Source organism: Microcaecilia unicolor, chromosome 10, assembly GCF_901765095.1.
Source record: "Microcaecilia unicolor chromosome 10, aMicUni1.1, whole genome shotgun sequence".
NCBI lineage: Eukaryota > Metazoa > Chordata > Amphibia > Gymnophiona > Siphonopidae > Microcaecilia > Microcaecilia unicolor.
In genome coordinates this window covers 192,618,563-192,638,494 of record NC_044040.1, presented here as the reverse complement: position 1 = coordinate 192,638,494, position 19,932 = coordinate 192,618,563, and the positions used below count along the sequence as shown (strand labels likewise).

General features: G+C 44.6%; 1 long non-coding RNA gene across 1 annotated transcript; it reads left to right on the top strand.

Moving 5' to 3' along the window:
- Nucleotides 1–897: 897 nt before the first annotated feature.
- LOC115478774 lies at nucleotides 898–17,710 on the top strand. Its single transcript, XR_003943572.1, has 3 exons — nucleotides 898–970; nucleotides 7,312–7,321; nucleotides 17,698–17,710. It is a non-coding gene; the product is annotated as an uncharacterized LOC115478774 (long non-coding RNA).
- Nucleotides 17,711–19,932: the final 2,222 nt, after the last annotated feature.

Sequence of the window (19,932 nt, the reverse complement as noted above, 5' to 3'; positions counted from 1 at the left end):
CCAGCCAGCCAGCCAAATCTACCTTCGGACTATAAGACGCACCCCCCATTTTCCTCCCAAATTTTGGGGGGAAAAAGTGCGTCTTATGGTCCGAAAAATACGGTAGGTGGGTCCCCAGCCCACCCATGGCTATGCCACTGAGGACAAGGCACACCCTACTGTGTAGATGAACTTTAAGAGAAACCTTTCTTCCCTCAAATCTATAAAAAAAAGTGGAGTTGAGTTCAAGGCCAGCGCAATTCGTAGCACTGGCATCAGGCTCAGCTCTTTTTAAATAGTGGATAAATTATGCCACGGCTTATTAATTTGTGTTTACCAGATTATATTTTCCATGATATTCATGATATGTAGATTTGTAAATTAAGATCGCACTGCTAAGTAAACTCTTTGTACAAATCATCAGGTTGAAAATTATTAAAAGTGCCTTGCTTCGCTTCAATATTTCTCTGCAGGTCAATAATTTGAACGCTAGTTGATCATTAATAGATCGTCAAACAATAGAATTGCCAAAGTCCAGAAGTTACAGTCAAGTAGTCACTGTAGAGCAGGGTAAAACCATTCTGGTTTTAGCTGTGCCATTTTATTAACACGTACAGGTTTCTCAGTGGTGCCGTGGCTTATTAATTGGAGCCACTTTTTAAATACTTTCACTGCCACTTTTAGCATCTCATCCTAGTGCATGTTTATATTTATTTCTACACAGAAATAAAGGATAATGAATTGAAACAAGATAGACAGACAGGCAGTATGGGGGTAATATGTAACTGGCAGCAGTCAGTGTTGCTTTAAACACTGACCACCACAGCCAAGATTATGCCTGAATATTCAATGTCGAGCCGTGTCCGGGCATTGAATATCTGGGTATGTACTGATGGATGGCACTTAGTTAAGGGGTCCTTTTACTAATCTGCGGTAAAAAGTGGCCTGCGCTAGTTTGGATGCGTGAAATTGGTGCACGCTGGGTCATTTTGTTTGCCACAGTGAGAAAAAAAAGACCTTTCTTAACGGGGTGGAAAATGGTTGTACACTAATATTAATAGTAATGCATGGCTATTTATTTATTTGTTGCATTTCTATCCCACATTTTCCCACCTATTTGCAGGCTCAATGTGGCTTACATTGCTCTGCCCTGGCTATTGCCATGGCTGAATAGAAATGCAATTAATAATAACACAAGAATATGAGTAACGTGGTGGAATAAAACATTAGGTATAACAAGACTGATAATGAAATAACAATTAAAACAGTAATGTACTAGAGTTCAGGTGGTGGGTCGTTATGACATGTTCTATTGAAGAGATAGGTCTTCAGTGATTTCCGAAAATTGATAAGGTCACTTATTTTTTTCACATCAAGTGGTAATGCATTCCAAAGCTGTGTTCCTATATAAGAAAAACTGGATGAATGTATTAACTTATATTTTAGTCCTTTGCAGCTAGGGAAGTGAAGATTTAGGAATGTGCGTGAAGACCTTTTAATATTCCTGGGTGGTAGGTCAATAAGATCTAACATGTAGACCGGGGCATCTTCATAGATAATTTTATGAATCAAGCAGCAGACCTTGAACACAATACGTTCCTTGAGTGGGAGCCAATGTAATTCTTCTCTTAAGGGTGTGGCACTTTCGAATTTATTTTTACCAAATATGAGTCTGGCTGCAGTGTTTTGGGCTGTTTGAAGTTTCTTAATGATTTGTTCTTTACAGCCAGCGTAAAGTGCATTGCAGTAGTCTGTGACTTAGCACCAAAGACTGTACCAGACTACGAAATATTTACTGCCTGAGGCCTCACCATCACCTATTTACTTGGCGATAAGGGCTCACGTGCTACTTGTGAAGTAATCAGGCAGCGTGCAACAATGTGGCCGCTCTGCCGATTACCGCCAGGAACGCCCCCACGGTAGAAAATTGTTCTCTACCATGGGAAACAGCGTGTGCCAACTTTGGAATTACCACTGGGCACCCGTGCTACCCTGGCAGTAGTGTTGATTTAGCATGCAATACCCATGCGTTACCCTACCGCGTCTTAGTAAAAGGGTGTCTAAGTGTTGATATTCAGCCCATAAGTTAAACTGGACAAAGTTAGGACTGCTATTTATAAGGTCCTATTTGCCCAGTTCACTTACTTGGTTAAGGGCTGAATATAGGCACTTACCCAGTTAAGTGCGAACTCTGCCCCAACTCCCCCCATCTGCTCACACAATAGCTAGTTTGAGATTTAGTGGTTGGAGGGGGTATTTAGCAGCACTATTCAGGTACGGAGGCTGAATATTCCCTCAGGGCCCAGTCAGCATTAGTTAAGCGGATAAGAACATCTCATAACTAGTTAACTCATTCTGGATACCAACCTCTATATTTTTAATCCTATTCATTTTCATTGGACCAAGTACATTTTCACTAGCTTTTAGGAACTAGCTCTCTATTTCTCAGTTCAGGACTAACACAGCAACTACAAATTTAGGGGTCAATATTCAAAATGATTTAAATGACTCATGACCATTTAAATCACTTGTCCAGGACTAACCGGGCATATTCAGTGGAACTTAACCGGATAATGCTGCTGAAAATTCCTGACTGAAACTGGCTACTTTGGGGGTATTCCAGAGGCGGAGTCAGCACTTAGCCAGTTACGATAACTACATAAATAGGACAGCATAAAACACAAAGTTCATCATACCCAGTTAAGTACTGAATAACGCATTTACTCCCCTGTTTACAAAGTCGCGTGGCATTGCCGACACAGCCCTTTCAAAGTGAATGGTCTGTGTTGGCAGTACTGCACAGCCAGCAGCTAGTGTGGGTTTGTAAACAGGGGTCTTAACCATTTCAGGGCCCCTTTTACCAAGCTGCGGCAAAAGGGAGCTGGTGCTGGCATCGGTGCAATGTTCTGTACATGCGCTGGGGCCCCCTTTTACCGCAGCTGGCAAAAGGGAAGTCTCGCCTTCCTGCAGGAAATGGCCGTGCAGCAAGTAAAGCACTAGCCACGTGGCCATTTCAGGGGGAGCCCTTACCGCCACCCATTGAGGTGGCGGTAAGGGCTACCACATTAACCCGGCAGTAGCCAGGCAGCGCACGCCATTGCCTGATTACCGCCGGGTACACTCCGGCGCTACAAAAATAAATATTTGTAGCGCCGGAAATGACGGCATGCTAGGGGTGGGAAGTACCGCTGGGCTGCCCGGCGGTACTTTCTGTATAGCGAGCAGTAAGCCCGCGTCGGGCTTACCGCCGCATAGTAAAAGGAGCCCTTAGCCACCAATGTATGCCCAGATATTAAATGCCAGCGCCCCAGGCGTGGCCTGGCATTGAATATCCGGGAAGAAAGCTGGCGATGGTCAGTAAAACTCAGACAATAGCTAGCTGAATATTGACCTCTTAATGTTAGCTAGAAACTGTTGTACGAATCAGAAGAGGAACATTTTTCCAGGCACCTTCTCCCCCTTTTAGAGATTATTATTTACTAGTTGAACATTAATTAGTGGCCTAACAATAAAAAATCTAAAGTCCCTAAATGAAATAATCAGTACACAGTAGGGCATTATCATACTGTTTTTAGCAGTTGTTTTGTTAGTAAGCTGCTCATAGAAATTTATGATTCTCCATGACTACCTGAATTATGGGTGTCAGTAAACTATAATTTATACAATGACTTGATACTACATAATTTGTATCATGTGGATAATGTGGCAACTGTATCTATTGTTAAGATCATCTTACAGACATTCACTGTGCACTCTTTAATTTCCATTTTCAATCTATTGGTACTTGGGGAAAATCCACTATTTCTGGATAAGCAGTATAAAATGTTTTGTACATTTTGGGGATCTTTCCGGGTATCTGTGACCTGGATTGGCCACTGTTGGAAACAGGATGCTGGGCTCGATGGACCTTTGCTCTTTCCCAGTATGGCAATACTTATGTACTTATGCTACTATTTGAGATTCTGAATGGAATCTTGCTACTCTTTGGGGTTCTACATGGAATGTTGCTACTATTTGAGAATCTGAATGGAATGTTGCTACTCTTTGGGGTTCTACATGGAATGTTGCTATTGTTTAGGTTTCTGCCAGGTATTTGTGACCTTGATTGGCCACTGTTGGAAACAGGATGCTGGGCTCGATGGACCTTTGGTCTTTCCCAGTATGGCAATACTTATGTACTTATATCCCACATTTTACAACCAAATCAGTTGCATGTAGATACACTTAGCCGCTATCCTGTAACTGAGTGCGTACGTGTATTTCCTCGCCAATCTGCCATTTTAGCCCCATCTCAGCACCCTGAATCCATTAGAATGTGTTTCCATGCCAAAAGTTGGGCGCAGAATTAGAATTCCCTAAGTACACATGCATAAGTGGCAGCAAGGTTGTGTGTAAGTGGGCATTGCATGTAAATGCAAGAGGGGGAGTTCACATGGTTGGGTATGGATGGAGCTGCCACTTATGTACACAACTTACACATTTATGCAACCACAGTTATGCGAAGTCTAAGGCCAATGTATGTAACTGCATAAATATTAGGTGCACTGATGTCTGGTTATGCTAGTACTATCCGTTAAGCCCGTTAAAACGGGCGAGATTTCCAGCTACCCTCCTCGCCGGGCCCCCTGCACTGACCTGACAGCACCTCTCACCTCCGTGTGGAAGCGCTGCAGGCAGCAGCAGATCGCTCTGCTGCTGCCTGCAGCGCTTCCACACGGAGGTGAGAGGCGCTGTCAGGTCAGTGCAGGAGGCCCGATATGGAGGGGGCGGGAGCGGGGATGGGGGGAGGGTGGAGGTAGGTGCAAGCGATGTTCGTTTCCAGGCTCCAGCGGCAGCGTCTGACAGTCCGACTCCGCTTCCCTCTCTGTTCCGCCCTCTGATGTCATCACATCGTGACGCGAGGGCGGGACAGAGAGGGAAGTCTCTACTGCGCATTTGCAGGTGAGTCGGTCACTTGCCATTTATTTGTTTGATTCCATAATGAAAGCTCAGTGCCCAGAATCTGTTATAGCATCGGCTCTCACTGCATTGCATCAGTGCACCTGAAAGAGGGCATCATTTATACATCGCTCCCCAAAATGAGAATTTCAGAGCAGGTTCCTTAGGCTTGTATCTTATTTTATAAAAACACATAGGCGAAGAAAAGCTCAGGAGCAGGTGCAAAGGTTCATGTACAGTGGGGGAAATAAGTATTTGATCCCTTGCTGATTTTGTAAGTTTGCCCACTGACAAAGACATGAGCAGCCCATAATTGAAGGGTAGGTTATTGGTAACAGTGAGAGATAGCACATCACAAATTAAATCCGGAAAATCACATTGTGGAAAGTATATGAATTTATTTGCATTCTGCAGAGGGAAATAAGTATTTGATCCCCCACCAACCAGTAAGAGATCTGGCCCCTACAGACCAGGTAGATGCTCCAAATCAACTCATTACCTGCATGACAGACAGCTGTCGGCAATGGTCACCTGTATGAAAGACACCTGTCCACAGACTCAGTGAATCAGTCAGACTCTAACCTCTACAAAATGGCCAAGAGCAAGGAGCTGTCTAAGGATGTCAGGGACAAGATCATACACCTGCACAAGGCTGGAATGGGCTACAAAACCATCAGTAAGACGCTGGGCGAGAAGGAGACAACTGTTGGTGCCATAGTAAGAAAATGGAAGAAGTACAAAATGACTGTCAATCGACAAAGATCTGGGGCTCCACGCAAAATCTCACCTCGTGGGGTATCCTTGATCATGAGGAAGGTTAGAAATCAGCCTACAACTACAAGGGGGGAACTTGTCAATGATCTCAAGGCAGCTGGGACCACTGTCACCACGAAAACCATTGGTAACACATTACGACATAACGGATTGCAATCCTGCAGTGCCCGCAAGGTCCCCCTGCTCCGGAAGGCACATGTGACGGCCCGTCTGAAGTTTGCCAGTGAACACCTGGATGATGCCGAGAGTGATTGGGAGAAGGTGCTGTGGTCAGATGAGACAAAAATTGAGCTCTTTGGCATGAACTCAACTCGCCGTGTTTGGAGGAAGAGAAATGCTGCCTATGACCCAAAGAACACCGTCCCCACTGTCAAGCATGGAGGTGGAAATGTTATGTTTTGGGGGTGTTTCTCTGCTAAGGGCACAGGACTACTTCACCGCATCAATGGGAGAATGGATGGGGCCATGTACCGTACAATTCTGAGTGACAACCTCCTTCCCTCCGCCAGGGCCTTAAAAATGGGTCGTGGCTGGGTCTTCCAGCACGACAATGACCCAAAACATACAGCCAAGGCAACAAAGGAGTGGCTCAGGAAGAAGCACATTAGGGTCATGGAGTGGCCTAGCCAGTCACCAGACCTTAATCCCATTGAAAACTTATGGAGGGAGCTGAAGATGCGAGTTGCCAAGCGACAGCCCAGAACTCTTAATGATTTAGAGATGATCTGCAAAGAGGAGTGGACCAAAATTCCTCCTGACATGTGTGCAAACCTCATCATCAACTACAGAAGACGTCTGACCGCTGTGCTTGCCAACAAGGGTTTTGCCACCAAGTATTAGGTCTTGTTTGCCAGAGGGATTAAATACTTATTTCCCTCTGCAGAATGCAAATAAATTCATATACTTTCCACAATGTGATTTTCCGGATTTAATTTGTGATGTGCTATCTCTCACTGTTACCAATAACCTACCCTTCAATTATGGGCTGCTCATGTCTTTGTCAGTGGGCAAACTTACAAAATCAGCAAGGGATCAAATACTTATTTCCCCCACTGTATAAAGACTGTACTTATAAAGTGTACATCTGAGTTGCAACATAACCCATACTCTTCCCAAAATATTCCCCTGAAACCTCCTACCGTACACCCAGGTAGCATAAAAATATGCATGGATTAACTTTGTAAGAGGCAGTTTTCCCCCAACTTCTACAAAAGGAGACTAAAGTTGCGTGTGCAAATCCGCACACATAGCTGATTTGTGCATGCAACTTAATTGTATAACAAGCTAATCAGCGTTGATAATTGGCTGCTAACAAGCAATTATTAGCACTAATTGGCACTAATTAGAATTAACGTGCGCAACTTTCTAAGTGTATTCTGTAAAGTAGTGTGCATAAATTCTAATGTGCGGATCACATGGGAGGGGCATGGGTGGGTCGTGGGCCTTCAGAAAATGTACACACACTGTTACAGAATATGCCCGGTCTGCACTTAAATAAGATGTGGGCATTTATACCAGGTTTTAGTTGGCATAAATGGATGCACCTACATTTTAGTCACAGGATGGCCTCTATTTATTTGGATTTTGCTCACACCTTTTTCAGTAGTAGCTCAAGGTGAGTTATATTCAGGTACAATCTAAGTTTCTACCTGAGGCAATGGAGGGTTAAGTGACTTGCCCAAGATCACAAGTAGCAGCAGTGGGATTTGCACTGGCCACCTCTGGATTGCAAGACCAGTGCTCTAACCACTAGGCCACTCCTCCACTCTATGAATATTCTATAAACTCTCATAAGACTGTAGTTCTGTGACGTGCAAAGAATTTTAAATAAGAATAAGGGGAAAAAGCCTCTGAAAGAAGCCCAACCATCAACCCAAATGAGGGTTGAGGAAAATCAATGGGCTGTTTATCATCACTGGCACCAAAAAAAAACCCTTGTTTCTTTAGGTATAAAATGCTAACTTCCCAGAACTGACTTTGGATGGATCCACAAAGAAAAGTGAGAAATTACTTATCTTAAACTTCAAGTGTGGTAAACAATGTGTAAGTGGTCGGTCCGTCACACCGACTTTGACCAGAGTTTCGCTGTAAATAGATGTCTCAAGGCATGGGAGACCAATAGTGTCAGACACGTTCAGCCTTCTTACAGTGGGATCCCCGATCCCACTTTACAGTAGAAATTCTATGCACTTCACAGAACCATAGTCTTTATGAAAGTACCAATTGCCGTTATTTTAGAGAGATTGTTGTGTTGTATATTCCTTGTTGTGATATATTCTATAAACTCTGCCTAACTTTAGGTGAGGTTTATAGAATAGCACTAAGTGTGTGTGTGTGTGGGGGGGGGGTGTTGGTGCCGATTCTTTTGGAGCCATATATAGAATCTGGTCCTTTATGCATGAATTCTGTTATTTACATGCAAAAATGCATTTTAAAAATGACCTCCAAAGGACTGATACTACACAGTGTATAATTTAAGGGTTCTAGCTCTGACTCGACAAAAAGTACAGTGGATTGGCCTGTCCTTGGATAGATATTATGCTGTTATTATGCTGCTGCCTTCATGACTTACAGTTTAAAGCTGTCACCATTAACAGGTTTTTATGTAAGCACCCAGGTGAGAGGGTCTAGCTAGACAAACCTGCAAGTAATTACTGTCTTCAATGTAATATACACCAGCAGCATTTCCTATTATCTCTATATAAACATTTGATGCTTGTGGAGGCTGAATAATTTAGTGTAAGGATGTGTGTGCATGCAGGGTAGGGGGTATGGGTTAGTTTAACATGTGCCATAAGCAAACCCTTCCCAATGACCTGCAGATGCACGATGCAACTGCACCTCTACTTTCTAACCTGCTACTGTACAAGGCATAGAGACAGACGGGCTATAAACCAGTCAAGCACATTAGGTTTATGCTTATTAAAAAAATTTTATTAATCACAAACTTTTGGACATGCCAAGTCTAAGCAATTTATAAGCGCGAGCTAGTCTCATACGTCAATAGCAAGAAAAGAACTCAGATATTAATTGGAAAGAACACATTCATACAAGATACTAATCCAGGACTTAAAATTAAAAAAAGAAAGACATGACCATAGGCATAGTCATTGTGTCCTTGTGTCTGCTGCTGTGATTGAATTAATCAGTGCTACACTGTATTTAAATCAATTGAAAAAAAATGTGTTTTCAAATCATTCTTGAATTGCCTATATGAAGTTTCGGAGCAAAGACCCAGAGGCAAACCATTCCACGGAAAGGTGCCAGGAAAAAGAATTCACTTTTATGGGTAGACGTCCAGTGAATCTCAGCAGGAGAAAGAAGATTCTAAATAAAACAGGAAGCCAGTGTAATTGGTGAGAGAGTGGAGTAATATAATCATGGCGCTTAGCTCTACAAAGAAACTAAGCTGCTGTATTTTGTAAAGATCGTAACCTCTGAATGTTAGACTGTGAGAGACCCGCATAGATCACATTACGGTAGTCTAATCTCGAGGTCACATATGAATAGTATAAAATATGTAATGCATCCGTATCCAAATAACTGTGAATGGAGAAAAAGTTGCCACAGGCCATGAATTCTGTGCGAAGGACAGAAAAGATCTGTTCAGTAAAAGACATGCAAGTATCAGCAAAACTGAACTGGGAGCAGAGAAGAAAACTGGAACAATGGAAGATAAAGGCGTGTGATTGGTTACCCAACAGGTGACAGCCTTCTTGGTGTCAAGAACAAGTCAATTATCCTTTAACCAGTTTGCAGTGGCTTCCAGATAGGATTGTTAAGGGGGCAGATCAATAGCCCTGGCTTTGTGTGCCAAAATAGAAGAAAATCATCAGTATAGGGATAGACAGATATACAAAAAGATTAAACTAAGATTGCCAGGGGAACTAAGAAGATACACAATATCAACCGGCTCACCTTTATAGTAACATACATACATAGTAACATAGTAGATGACGGCAGAAAAAGACCCGCACGGTCCATCCAGTCTGCCCAACAAGACAACCCACATGTGCCACTCTTTGTGAATACCCCATCCCGACCTGCACCCGTGCTCCCCAGGGCACAGACCGCACAAGCCTGCCCAGCACCATCCCCGCCTCCCAACCACCGGCTCTGGCACAGACCGTACAAGTCTGCCCTGCACTATCCCCGCCTCCCAACCACCAGCCCCGCCTCCCAACCACCGGCTCTGGCACAGACCGTATAAGTCTGCCCAGCACTATCCCTGCCTCCCAACCACCAGTCCCGCTTCCCACCACCGGCTCTGGCACAGACCGTATAAGTCTGCCCAGCACTATCCCCGCCTCCCTACCACCAGCCCCGCCTCCTGATCTTGACTAAGCTCCTGAGGATCCATTCCTTCTGCACAGGATTCCTTTATGCTTATCCCACGCATGTTTGAATTCCATTACCGTTTTCATTTCCACCACCTCCAGCGGGAGGGCATTCCAAGCATCCACTACTCTCTCCGTGAAAAAATACTTCCTGACATTTTTCCTTGAGTCTGCCCCCCTTCAATCTCATTTCATGTCCTCTCGTTATACCACCTTCCCATCTCCGGAAAATGTTCGTTTGCGGATTAATACCTTTCAAATATTTGAACGACTCCCGCACCGGCGGCAATGAAGCTCCCTCTATCGACGACGCCGGGGAGTCAATTCGGGTGGTCGCCGAAGCAGTCACCACACCGGCACCGATACAGGCGAAGCTGATACTGCAAGCATGGGTTAATGAGACGAAGTTAACATGGATTTTGTGAAGGGAACTCTTGCCTCACCAATCTATTATATTTCATTGAAGGGGTGAACAAACATGGATAAAGGCTCACCTTTATCCATGTTTGTTCACCCCTTCAATGAAATATAATAGATTGGTGAGGCAAGAGTTCCCTTAACAAAATCCATGTTGGCTTTGTCTCATTAACCCATGCTTTTGAATATGCTCTATAAGTTTGTTCTTTATAAGTCTCTACCATTTTGCCCGTTACCAACGTCAGGCTCACCGGTCTATGATTTCCTGCATCTCCCCTGGAACCTTTTTAAAAAATTGACGTTACACTGGTCAACCAATCTTCTGGCACCATGCTCGATTTTAAAGATAAATTACATATTATTAACAATAGTTCCGCAAGTTCAATTCTATCAGTACTCTATCAGACAGATATGGGGAAGCCACTGCTTACCCTGGGATTTGTAGCATGGGTTGTTGCTACTATTTGAGTTTCTGCCAGGTACTTGTGACCTGGATTGGCCACTGTTGGAAAAAGGATACTGGGCTAGATGGACTCTAGCTTTGCGGGATTTGCACTGGCTTCCAGTATACTGGCGGATCAGGTTCAAGGTTCTGAGTCTGATTTTTAAAGCCTTGAAGGCTGACACTCCTCCCTCATTGGTTATTCTTTTAGTTTTTATCAGCCCTTTTGAAATTCATCTTCGATATCCCTTCATTTCGAAGTGTCAGATTGAGGCCAATCAATCTGTAATGCTTCAAATAGCTGGCACCTCGATTTGGAATACATTGCCAGTGGAATTGCGAGTGGTACATTCCATTGTGAAATTCAGGAAGCACTTAAAATCACTCTTTTTTTACTCAAGCGTTTGGAGTTGCGATGTAGAGGGCTGCTTACTTAGTTGCTGTGTTTGTTTTTAAATATGTACTGTCTTGAGGCTAATGACCATGAACATTCCTGTGTTGTACAGCACCTAGTGTGATTGGATAGAGAGGTTTATAAATGCTTTAAACAAATAAATTGGCCTGACCCAGTATGGCTATTCTTGTGTTCTTAGGGTTTTCGCATAAATGGGGCCCATAAATGTCTGTCCTATGTTTATAGGGTAAACCCATGGCTGTTAAGTGTTCAATAAGGGTTAAGGGTGGTGGACTTTGGTCCTGGGGAACTGAGGAACTGAGTTTGATTCCCACTTCAGGCACAGGCAGCTCCTTGTGACTCTGGGCAAGTCACTTAACACTCCATTGCCCCATGTAAGCCGCATTGAGCCTGCCATGAGTGGGAAAGCGCAGGATACAAATGTAACAAAAATAAAATAGATACTATTGGAGATTCTACATGGAATGTTGCTACTATTGGAGATTCTACATGGAATGTTGCTATTCCACTAGCAACATTGCTACTATTGGAGATTCTACATGGAATGTTGCTATTCCACTAGCAACATTCCATGTAGAAGCCTGCGCGGCCACATTGGTGATCTGCAAATAGTAGCAACAGTGGAGGAGTGGCCTAGTGGTTAGGGTGATGGACTTTGGTCCTGGGGAACTGAGGAACTGAGTTCAATTCCCACTTCAGGCACAGGCAGCTCCTTGTGACTCTGGGCAAGTCACTTAACCCTCCATTGCCCCATGTAAGCGGCATTGAGCCTGCCATGAGTGAGAAAGCGCAGGGTACAAATGTAACAAAAAAAAAAAAAATATATATATATATATATATCGACAAGTGACTATGTGCTAGCCAGCGTAAAAATGACCGAATATTCAAAACCCAAAGCCCACACAGGTTCTGGCTTTGAATTATCCGGGAATAACGCCATGAGCAAAATGTTCACCATTGACGGCTTAGTATTGATGCTCTAGTTACTAGGAACTGAGGTTAACAGTAAAATACTACTACTACTACTACTACTACTTAACATTTCTAGAGCGCTACTAGGGTTATGCAGCGTTGTACAAAATAAACCAAGAAGGACAGTCCCTGCTCAAAGGAGCTTACAATCTAAAGAACGAAATGTCAAGTTGGGGCAGTCTAGCTTTCCTGGGGTGTAGAGGTGTAGAGGTTAGTTGCCGAAAGCGACATTGAAGAGGTGGGCTTTAAGCAGAGATTTGAAGATGGGCAGGGAGGGGGCCTGGCGTATGGGCTCGGGGAGTTTGTTCCACGCGTGGGGTGAGGCGAGGCAGAAAGTGCGGAGCCTGGAGTTGGCGGTGGTGGAGAAGGGTACTGAAAGGAGGGATTTGTCTTGAGAGCGGAGGTTACGGGTAGGAACGTAAGGGGAGATGAGGGTTGAGAGGTAGGGAGGGGCCCATGTTGATAACTTCGCTCCCCTCTCCCCTTTGACATAAACCAAAATTGTAGCACAAGCCATAGTTTAACAAGCATTTGTGAGCATGGCACACATACCGTGTTGAGTTTTACCGTCAGTCTGCATCACAGTGATAATTCATAAGCATGTTCTTTTCTCAATTTTTTTTTTTCTATTTAGATTCTAAATATTTGATCTGGCAGACAAAGAGATCCACATGGGAAACCAGCAGAAAGCATACGGGAAGCCACGTTCTAATCACATGTAAAAGCAGTCAGCAGGCAGTTTAGTAAATCATTACATTCATCTGATAAGATAATAGATCCATATCCACAAGGAAATAAAAGGAATAAATATATTACTTTGAATAATGTTCCATAGCAACAAATATGTCCTTTGTCTTTATGATATTTGAATTTGTAAATGTATCTTATCTGAATAAACCTGTAGTTTACCAATTTAATTTCATCTGTTTTTACATACAGAACCCTAATCTTTTTGTCAATATGGATATACGTGTCAAAAGAAAACATTGCGAGGATCAAGATGGCCATGAAAGAGATGTCACAGAACTGTTTTCTGCTGTGCTCTCTGCAGTGCTGTAGCTAGGGCTAATGGAACCCGGGGTGGGTCGCCGCTGCGCACCCCCCCCCCCCCCGGACCGCATTCTGACCTGCGGGAGGGCCAATCTGCCCCAAGTGCAGGGTTGCCAGGTGGAAAATTTTTTTCCCACCCAAACCAGCCTAAATTCAGCCCAAAACCCGCCCAAACTCAAACCCCGCCCCTGACACCCCCACCCCCGCGTCATCACCCCCGCCCCCGCCGTCATCGGCCCCGCCTCCCCCGTCATCGGCCCTGCCCAAAATGTCACTAACCCCGCCCAAAACGTCACTAACCCCGCCCCCTGCGGCCGAAAAAAAAACGCCCAAAAAACAGCCCAAAAGACCAAAAAGCAGCCCAAAAAACCGCAACCGCCGCGGGCAAAAATGTCCCACGGCGGGTCGCGGAAAACCGCCCAATTGGGCGGTAAAACCGCCCACCTGGCAACACTGCCCGAGTGCACGTCACTCGGAGCTGCGTCGGCCCCGCTGGTTCCCTGCTCTCTCTGCCCCGGAACAGGAAGGGGGCAGAGAGAGCAGGGAACCAGCGGGGCCGGCACCCCCCGAGCGCGTGCACCCGGGGCGGACCGCCCCTCCCGCCCCCCCTTCCTATGCCACTGGCTCTCTGATCTTGTGGGGAACCACAGAGACTGGGCAAGGATATCAGTGGTCTGACCCCACAGGAGTCTCATCTAGTCCAGGTGAGTACCACTCACTTCTCCATTGCTCCTTCAGTTGATGTTCCTGGGGACAGAAGCTTGGGGCAAGAGAGGCATGATTTGGATATGTCATCTCTTTTTTTGTATTTACGAAATAAAGAAAGAACAATTTTAGAGACAAAACGACATTACAATAAACAAGTAGGTTGCTCTAGAAAATTCTGAAATCTTTTCCTCCGCTATGATCAAATTAAGGGACAATTCTATAAAGGACGCTACAAGTTATAATCAAATTCTATAATGGAATCTGGCCACCTGGATTCCATGATAGAATGCTAGCATAAGTTGGCATTAACGTGCTTTATATATATATATATATATATAAAGAAAAAATAAAGCATCCATTATAGTTGGTGTGAAAATACATTTACTGCTTGTTTAAAGCCCAGGAGATCTATAAGATAATAATAGTAAAGGTGATCATTGTATTTAAGTTATAGTAGCCTGAGTCCAGGTGCTGATATTAGCACAGTATGAGTCTAATGGTACCCAAATCTTTAATGACGATTGAAGTGTATGTTGCTTGAGAGCCTGAGCAGCTTCATATTTTCTTATTACACTAGTAAAAAAGACCCGTTTCTGACACAAATGAAACGGGCGCTAACAAGGTTTTCCTGGGAGTATGTTTGAGAGAGTGTATGTGAGAGTGACTGTGTGTGAGAGAGAGAGTGAATGTACGAGTGTGCGTGTGTGAGAGAGAGAGAGTGAGTCTGGGTGCGAGTGTGTCTGTGAGAGAGAGAGCGTGTGTGTGAGAATGAGAGTGTGTGCAAGTGCGTATGTGAGACACAGTGTGAGAGAGTGTGTGTTTCACACAGATACAGTGTGTGCGAGAGAGAGTGTGTGTGTGAGACACAGACTCTCTGAGACTGAGTGTATGAGACCAAGAGAGTGTGTGAGTGACTGTGTGACACATAGAGAGTGAATGTGATACAGTGTAAGACATAGAGTATGTGAGAGACAGTGTGTGAGAGTGAGAGAAAGACATTGACTGCGAGAGAGAGAGAGAGAGAGAGAGAGAGAGAGAGAGAGAGAGAGTGTGTGTGTGTGTGACAGAGATACCTCTCCCACCTATGGTGTCAGGCCCCCCTCCCTCCCTCTCTGGTGTCAGCCCCCCCCTCTCTCTCTGGTGTCTGAGCGTTACTGTGCAGGACGCTGAGCTCTGGCTATGCTTCAAGGAACTGACCAATCCTATTTAATAGAATGCACCTCCAACATTCTGAAGCCGAGAAACCTCATGTGGTTGGTCACTTCTGCTTGTGACGAACCCGGAAGTACGTGATGTCAATTCAGGAGATGGATACAGAGAGCAGGAATGCCTCAGCCATGCAGTCAGCTTCAGAATGTTGGAGGTGCGTTTTATTATATAGGATACAGATGGCTTCACCATTCCATAAAGTTTAGTTGCAAGTTGTCCATTCAATTGCATATGATATGATGGAGAGCAACTGCTATCATAGTGTTGAACAGTTTTTGTTGATCATCTGGTATTGTAATGTCTGGGTTGGAGGCCCGTAGAATTATGGTTTTCAGGCTTATTTTCGAAAGGGATCGCCGGCGATCTTCCGACATAAATAGGGAGATGGCCGGCGATCTCCTGATTCCGGCCAAATCGGTATTATCAAAAGCTGTTTTTGGCCGGCTTCAACTGCTGTTTTGTCACGGCGCCGGCCAACCTTCAAGGAGGCGTATTGGGAGGGTAACGAAGGCAGGACGGGGCGGGACAGGGGCGTGGGGGTACGAGATGGCCGGCTTTGCCTTATAATGGAAAAAAAGAGGCCGTCTCCCCGGCCGGACTTGGTCCATGTATTTTTAGGACCAAGTCCCAAAAAAGAGCCCCAACTGACCAGATGACCACCGGAGGGAAGCGGGGATCACCTCCCCTTACTCCCCCAGTGGTCGCCAACCTCCTCCCACACAAAAAAAACAATTAAAACATTTTTGCCAGCCTGTATGCCAGCCTCAAATGTCATACCCAACTCCCTGACAGGAGTATGCAGGTCCCTGGAGCAGTTTTTAGTGGGTGCACTGCACTTCAGGCAGGTGGACCCAGGGCCATTCCCCCCTACCTGTTACACTTGTGGTGGTTAATGTTGAGCCCTCCAAAAAAAACCCTAAACCCACTGTACCCACATGTAGGTGCCCCCATTCACCCCTTAGGGCTATGGTAATGGTGTAGACTTGTGGGCAGTGGGTTTTGGGGGGGGATTTGGGGGGCTCAGCACACAAGGGAAGGGTGCTATGCACCTAGAAGCTAATTTTTTTTTTTAAAGATTTTTTAAGTGCCCCCTAGGGTGCCCAGTTGGTGTCCTGGCATATCAGGGGGGCCAGTGCACTACAAATGCTGGCTCCTCCCACGGCCAAATGCCTTGCATTTCACCGGATTTGAGATGGCCGGGTCCGGTTTCCATTATGGCTGAAAATCGGAGCTGGCCATCTCATCTAAACCGGCGATCCGCCGGCAATCCTGTTCTAAACCCGGCGAGCGATTTGGCCGGCACCAAGCGTATTTGGTTCCGCCCGCTCGCTGAGCCAGCCCCGAAGATGGCCGGCCATCGATTTGGCCGGCGCCGTTCGATTATGCCCCTCTTTGTAAGAAATATCCAGATCTCTGGGAAGGTCAAATATTACAACCATTCTGTTCCATATATAATTCCAATAAGCTTTAACATTTTTGCAGAAATAAATCATATGGGATAAAGAAACAGTTTCCTCTGAACAAGACCAGTATAGATCCTCCAATTTAGATACATTTCTAATTTTGGCTATTCGATATGGGGTCCAGTATGCTTTATGGAAAGTAAAATAAGATGATTGATATATTGCCGCTGATTTTGTGGGTGTTAGAGCCTTAGACCAGACTTTAGGCCAATCAAGTTTAGATGAGCACAAGCCTAGTTCTTTCTCCCAGTATGATTCCAAAATATTTATGCAATTGTTAGATAAATCATGCATTTTATTATACAAAGTAGACGTGCTTTTTTCCCCATTATTATTTGTTGACATAGAGGGGCATAATCGACCGCAAACGCCCATCTCCATGGGCGTCTATCTCCGAGGAAGGGTCTGTGAAGGGGCGGGCCAGACCGTATTTTCGAAAAAGATGGGCATCCATCTTTTGTTTCGATAATACGGTTGGTGCCGGGCAAATGCATCGGATTTGAGCTGGACGGTATCAGTTTTCAGCAATAATGGAAACCGAAGGCGCCCAGCTCAAAAATGAATAAATCCAAGGCATTTGGTCGTGGGAGGGGCCAGGATTCGTAGTGCACTGGTCCCCCTCACATGCCAGGACACCAACCGGGCACCCTAGGGGGCACTTGTAACAATTAAAAAAAATTTTAAAATACCTCCCAAGTCCATAGCTCCCTTACTTTGGGTGCTGAGCCCCCCAAATCCCCCCCAAAACCCACTCCCCAGAACTCTACACCATTACCATAGCACTTTTGGCTGAAGGGGGCACCTAGATGTGGGTACAGTGGGTTTTGGGGGCGGTTTGGAGGGCTCCCATTTACCAGCACAAGTATAACAGGTAGGGGGGATGGGCCTGGGTCCACCTGCCTGAAGTCCACTGCACCCACTAACAACTGCTCCAGGGACCTGCATACAACTGCTGTGATGGAGCTGGGTATGACATTTGAGGCTAGCATACAGGCTGGCAAAAAAAGTTTTTTAAGTTGTTTTTTTGGGGTGGGAGGGGGTTAGTGACCACTGGGGGAGTCAGGGGAGGACATCCCTGATTCCTTCCGGTGGTCATCCTGGCAGTTGGGGCACTTTTTGGGGACTTGTTCGTGAAAAAAAAGGGTCCAGAAAAAGTGACCCAAATTCTTGCTTTTGGCGCCCTTCTTTTTTCCATTATCGGCCGAGCGCGCCCATCTCTCCTCGGCCGATAAACACGCCCCAGTCCCGCCTTCACCATGCCTCCGACACGCCCCCATCAACTTTGTCCGTTACCGCGACAGACTGCAGTTGGAGGCGCCCAAAATCGGCTTTCGATTATACCGATTTGGGCGCCCATGAGAGAAAGGCGCCCATCTCCCGATTTGGGTCAAAATATGGGCGTCTTTCTCTTTCGAAAATAAGCCTGACAGGGATGCGAATTCTGATGTAGAAGCCTTAAGGTTTAAAAGGGACCGAAAAGAAGATATATAAGAAAGAATCTGTTTCCATAAATTGGAGTGCATTAGTGGTAATTTAAATAATAATGCTAGAGCATCTTGGGAAAGTAAAGTACCATTAATAAATACCTGTGATAAGCACCATATCCCTTTATTCTTCCATTGTGACTCTTGAGTGCAATATGCAAGTGGAATCAAACTTTGTATTATGCCAAAGTGGTACATCATCCAATGAATGTATTTGCATATTAATACTCTTACGAAATTCATGTATTATATATCCAGAAGCTTTTACTATACAGAGGGATTTAGAATAATGGAATTTGCCCATCAATGGAAGAAGGTGTAATGGACATGGGTGCAGTAATGAGGCTTGAAAGGATAGCCATCTAGGCGTATCGTAACCCAAGTCTTTCTGAAACCAAAGTAAAGTTTGGGAAAGTCTAAAAGCAGAATGATATTGTGTAAAATCTGATAGGTTAATGCCACCTTTGTCTTTACTAAGTTTGAGTTTTTTAAGAGATGCAGGTGGGGTATGTTTCCAAAGGAATATATTAATTGAAGAATCTAGCTAATATTAATGCACACCCACTTATTCCATGTCAATAGCAGGTGTAATGGTGCATGCCTAAATGTAGCACTTCATTAAGGGGGGGTGGGGATTCTATAAATGGCACTCAAAATTCAGCAAAAATATCTTTAAGCATATGATAGCCAGCATTAAAAAAATAAAACAAAAACAAACTCGTATATAAAGAATTACTATACGACACAATATAAAGATATAAATGTGAGAAATATGCTCAGATTCAAACTTCACTCACTGCATCATGAAAGCTAGTAAAGGGAGTGTGAAGGTGGAGATGGCAAAAGCATACAATACCCAATACACATGTAAAAAGTTTAGTATGTGAATTTGATGCTTCAAAGTAAGTTAAAAAAACAAACATATTTTTTTATTTTTGTTACATTTGTACCCTGCGCTTTCCCACTCATGGCAGGCTCAATGCGGCAGGCAATGGAGGGTTAAGTGACTTGCCCAGAGTCACAAGGAGCTGCCTGTGCCGGGAATTGAACTCAGTTCCTCAGTTCCCCAGGACCAAAGTCCACCACCCTAACCACTAGGCCACTCCTCCACTGTTGCTAATATTTGAGATTCTATATGGAATGTTGCTATTTCAACATTCCATGTAGAGGTTGGCCCTTGCAGATCACCAATGTGGCTGCGCAGGCTTCTGCTTCTGTGAGTCTGACTCACAGAAACAGAAGCCTGCGCAGCCTTCTACATGGAATGTTGCTAGTGGAATAGCAACATTTAACATTCCATGTAGAATCTCCAATAGTATCTATTTTATTTTTGTTACATTTGTACCCTGCGCTTTCCCACTCATGGCAGGCTCAATGCGGCTTACATGGGGCAATGGAGGGTTAAGTGACTTGCCCAGAGTCACAAGGAGCTGCCTGTGCCTGAAGTGGGAATCGAACCCAGTTCCTCAGTTCCCCAGGACCAAAGTCCACCACCCTAACCACTAGGCCACTCCTCCAATATGATGTAAATAGAGTGAATAATAAAATAATAGTGACTCGCCAAAAGATGTTAATGCATCAAAGGACAGTGTTTAAACTTAGCAATAGAAAATCGTACACAGCGAGATATTATATGAATCTGAAATGCCTGAAACACGATTTGGTCCGTGTGACGAACCAAACGTAAAGTGATTGGCTACATTACAAAAGTGGTCTTGAAAAAGACCTTTCGTGGTAAGCTTGT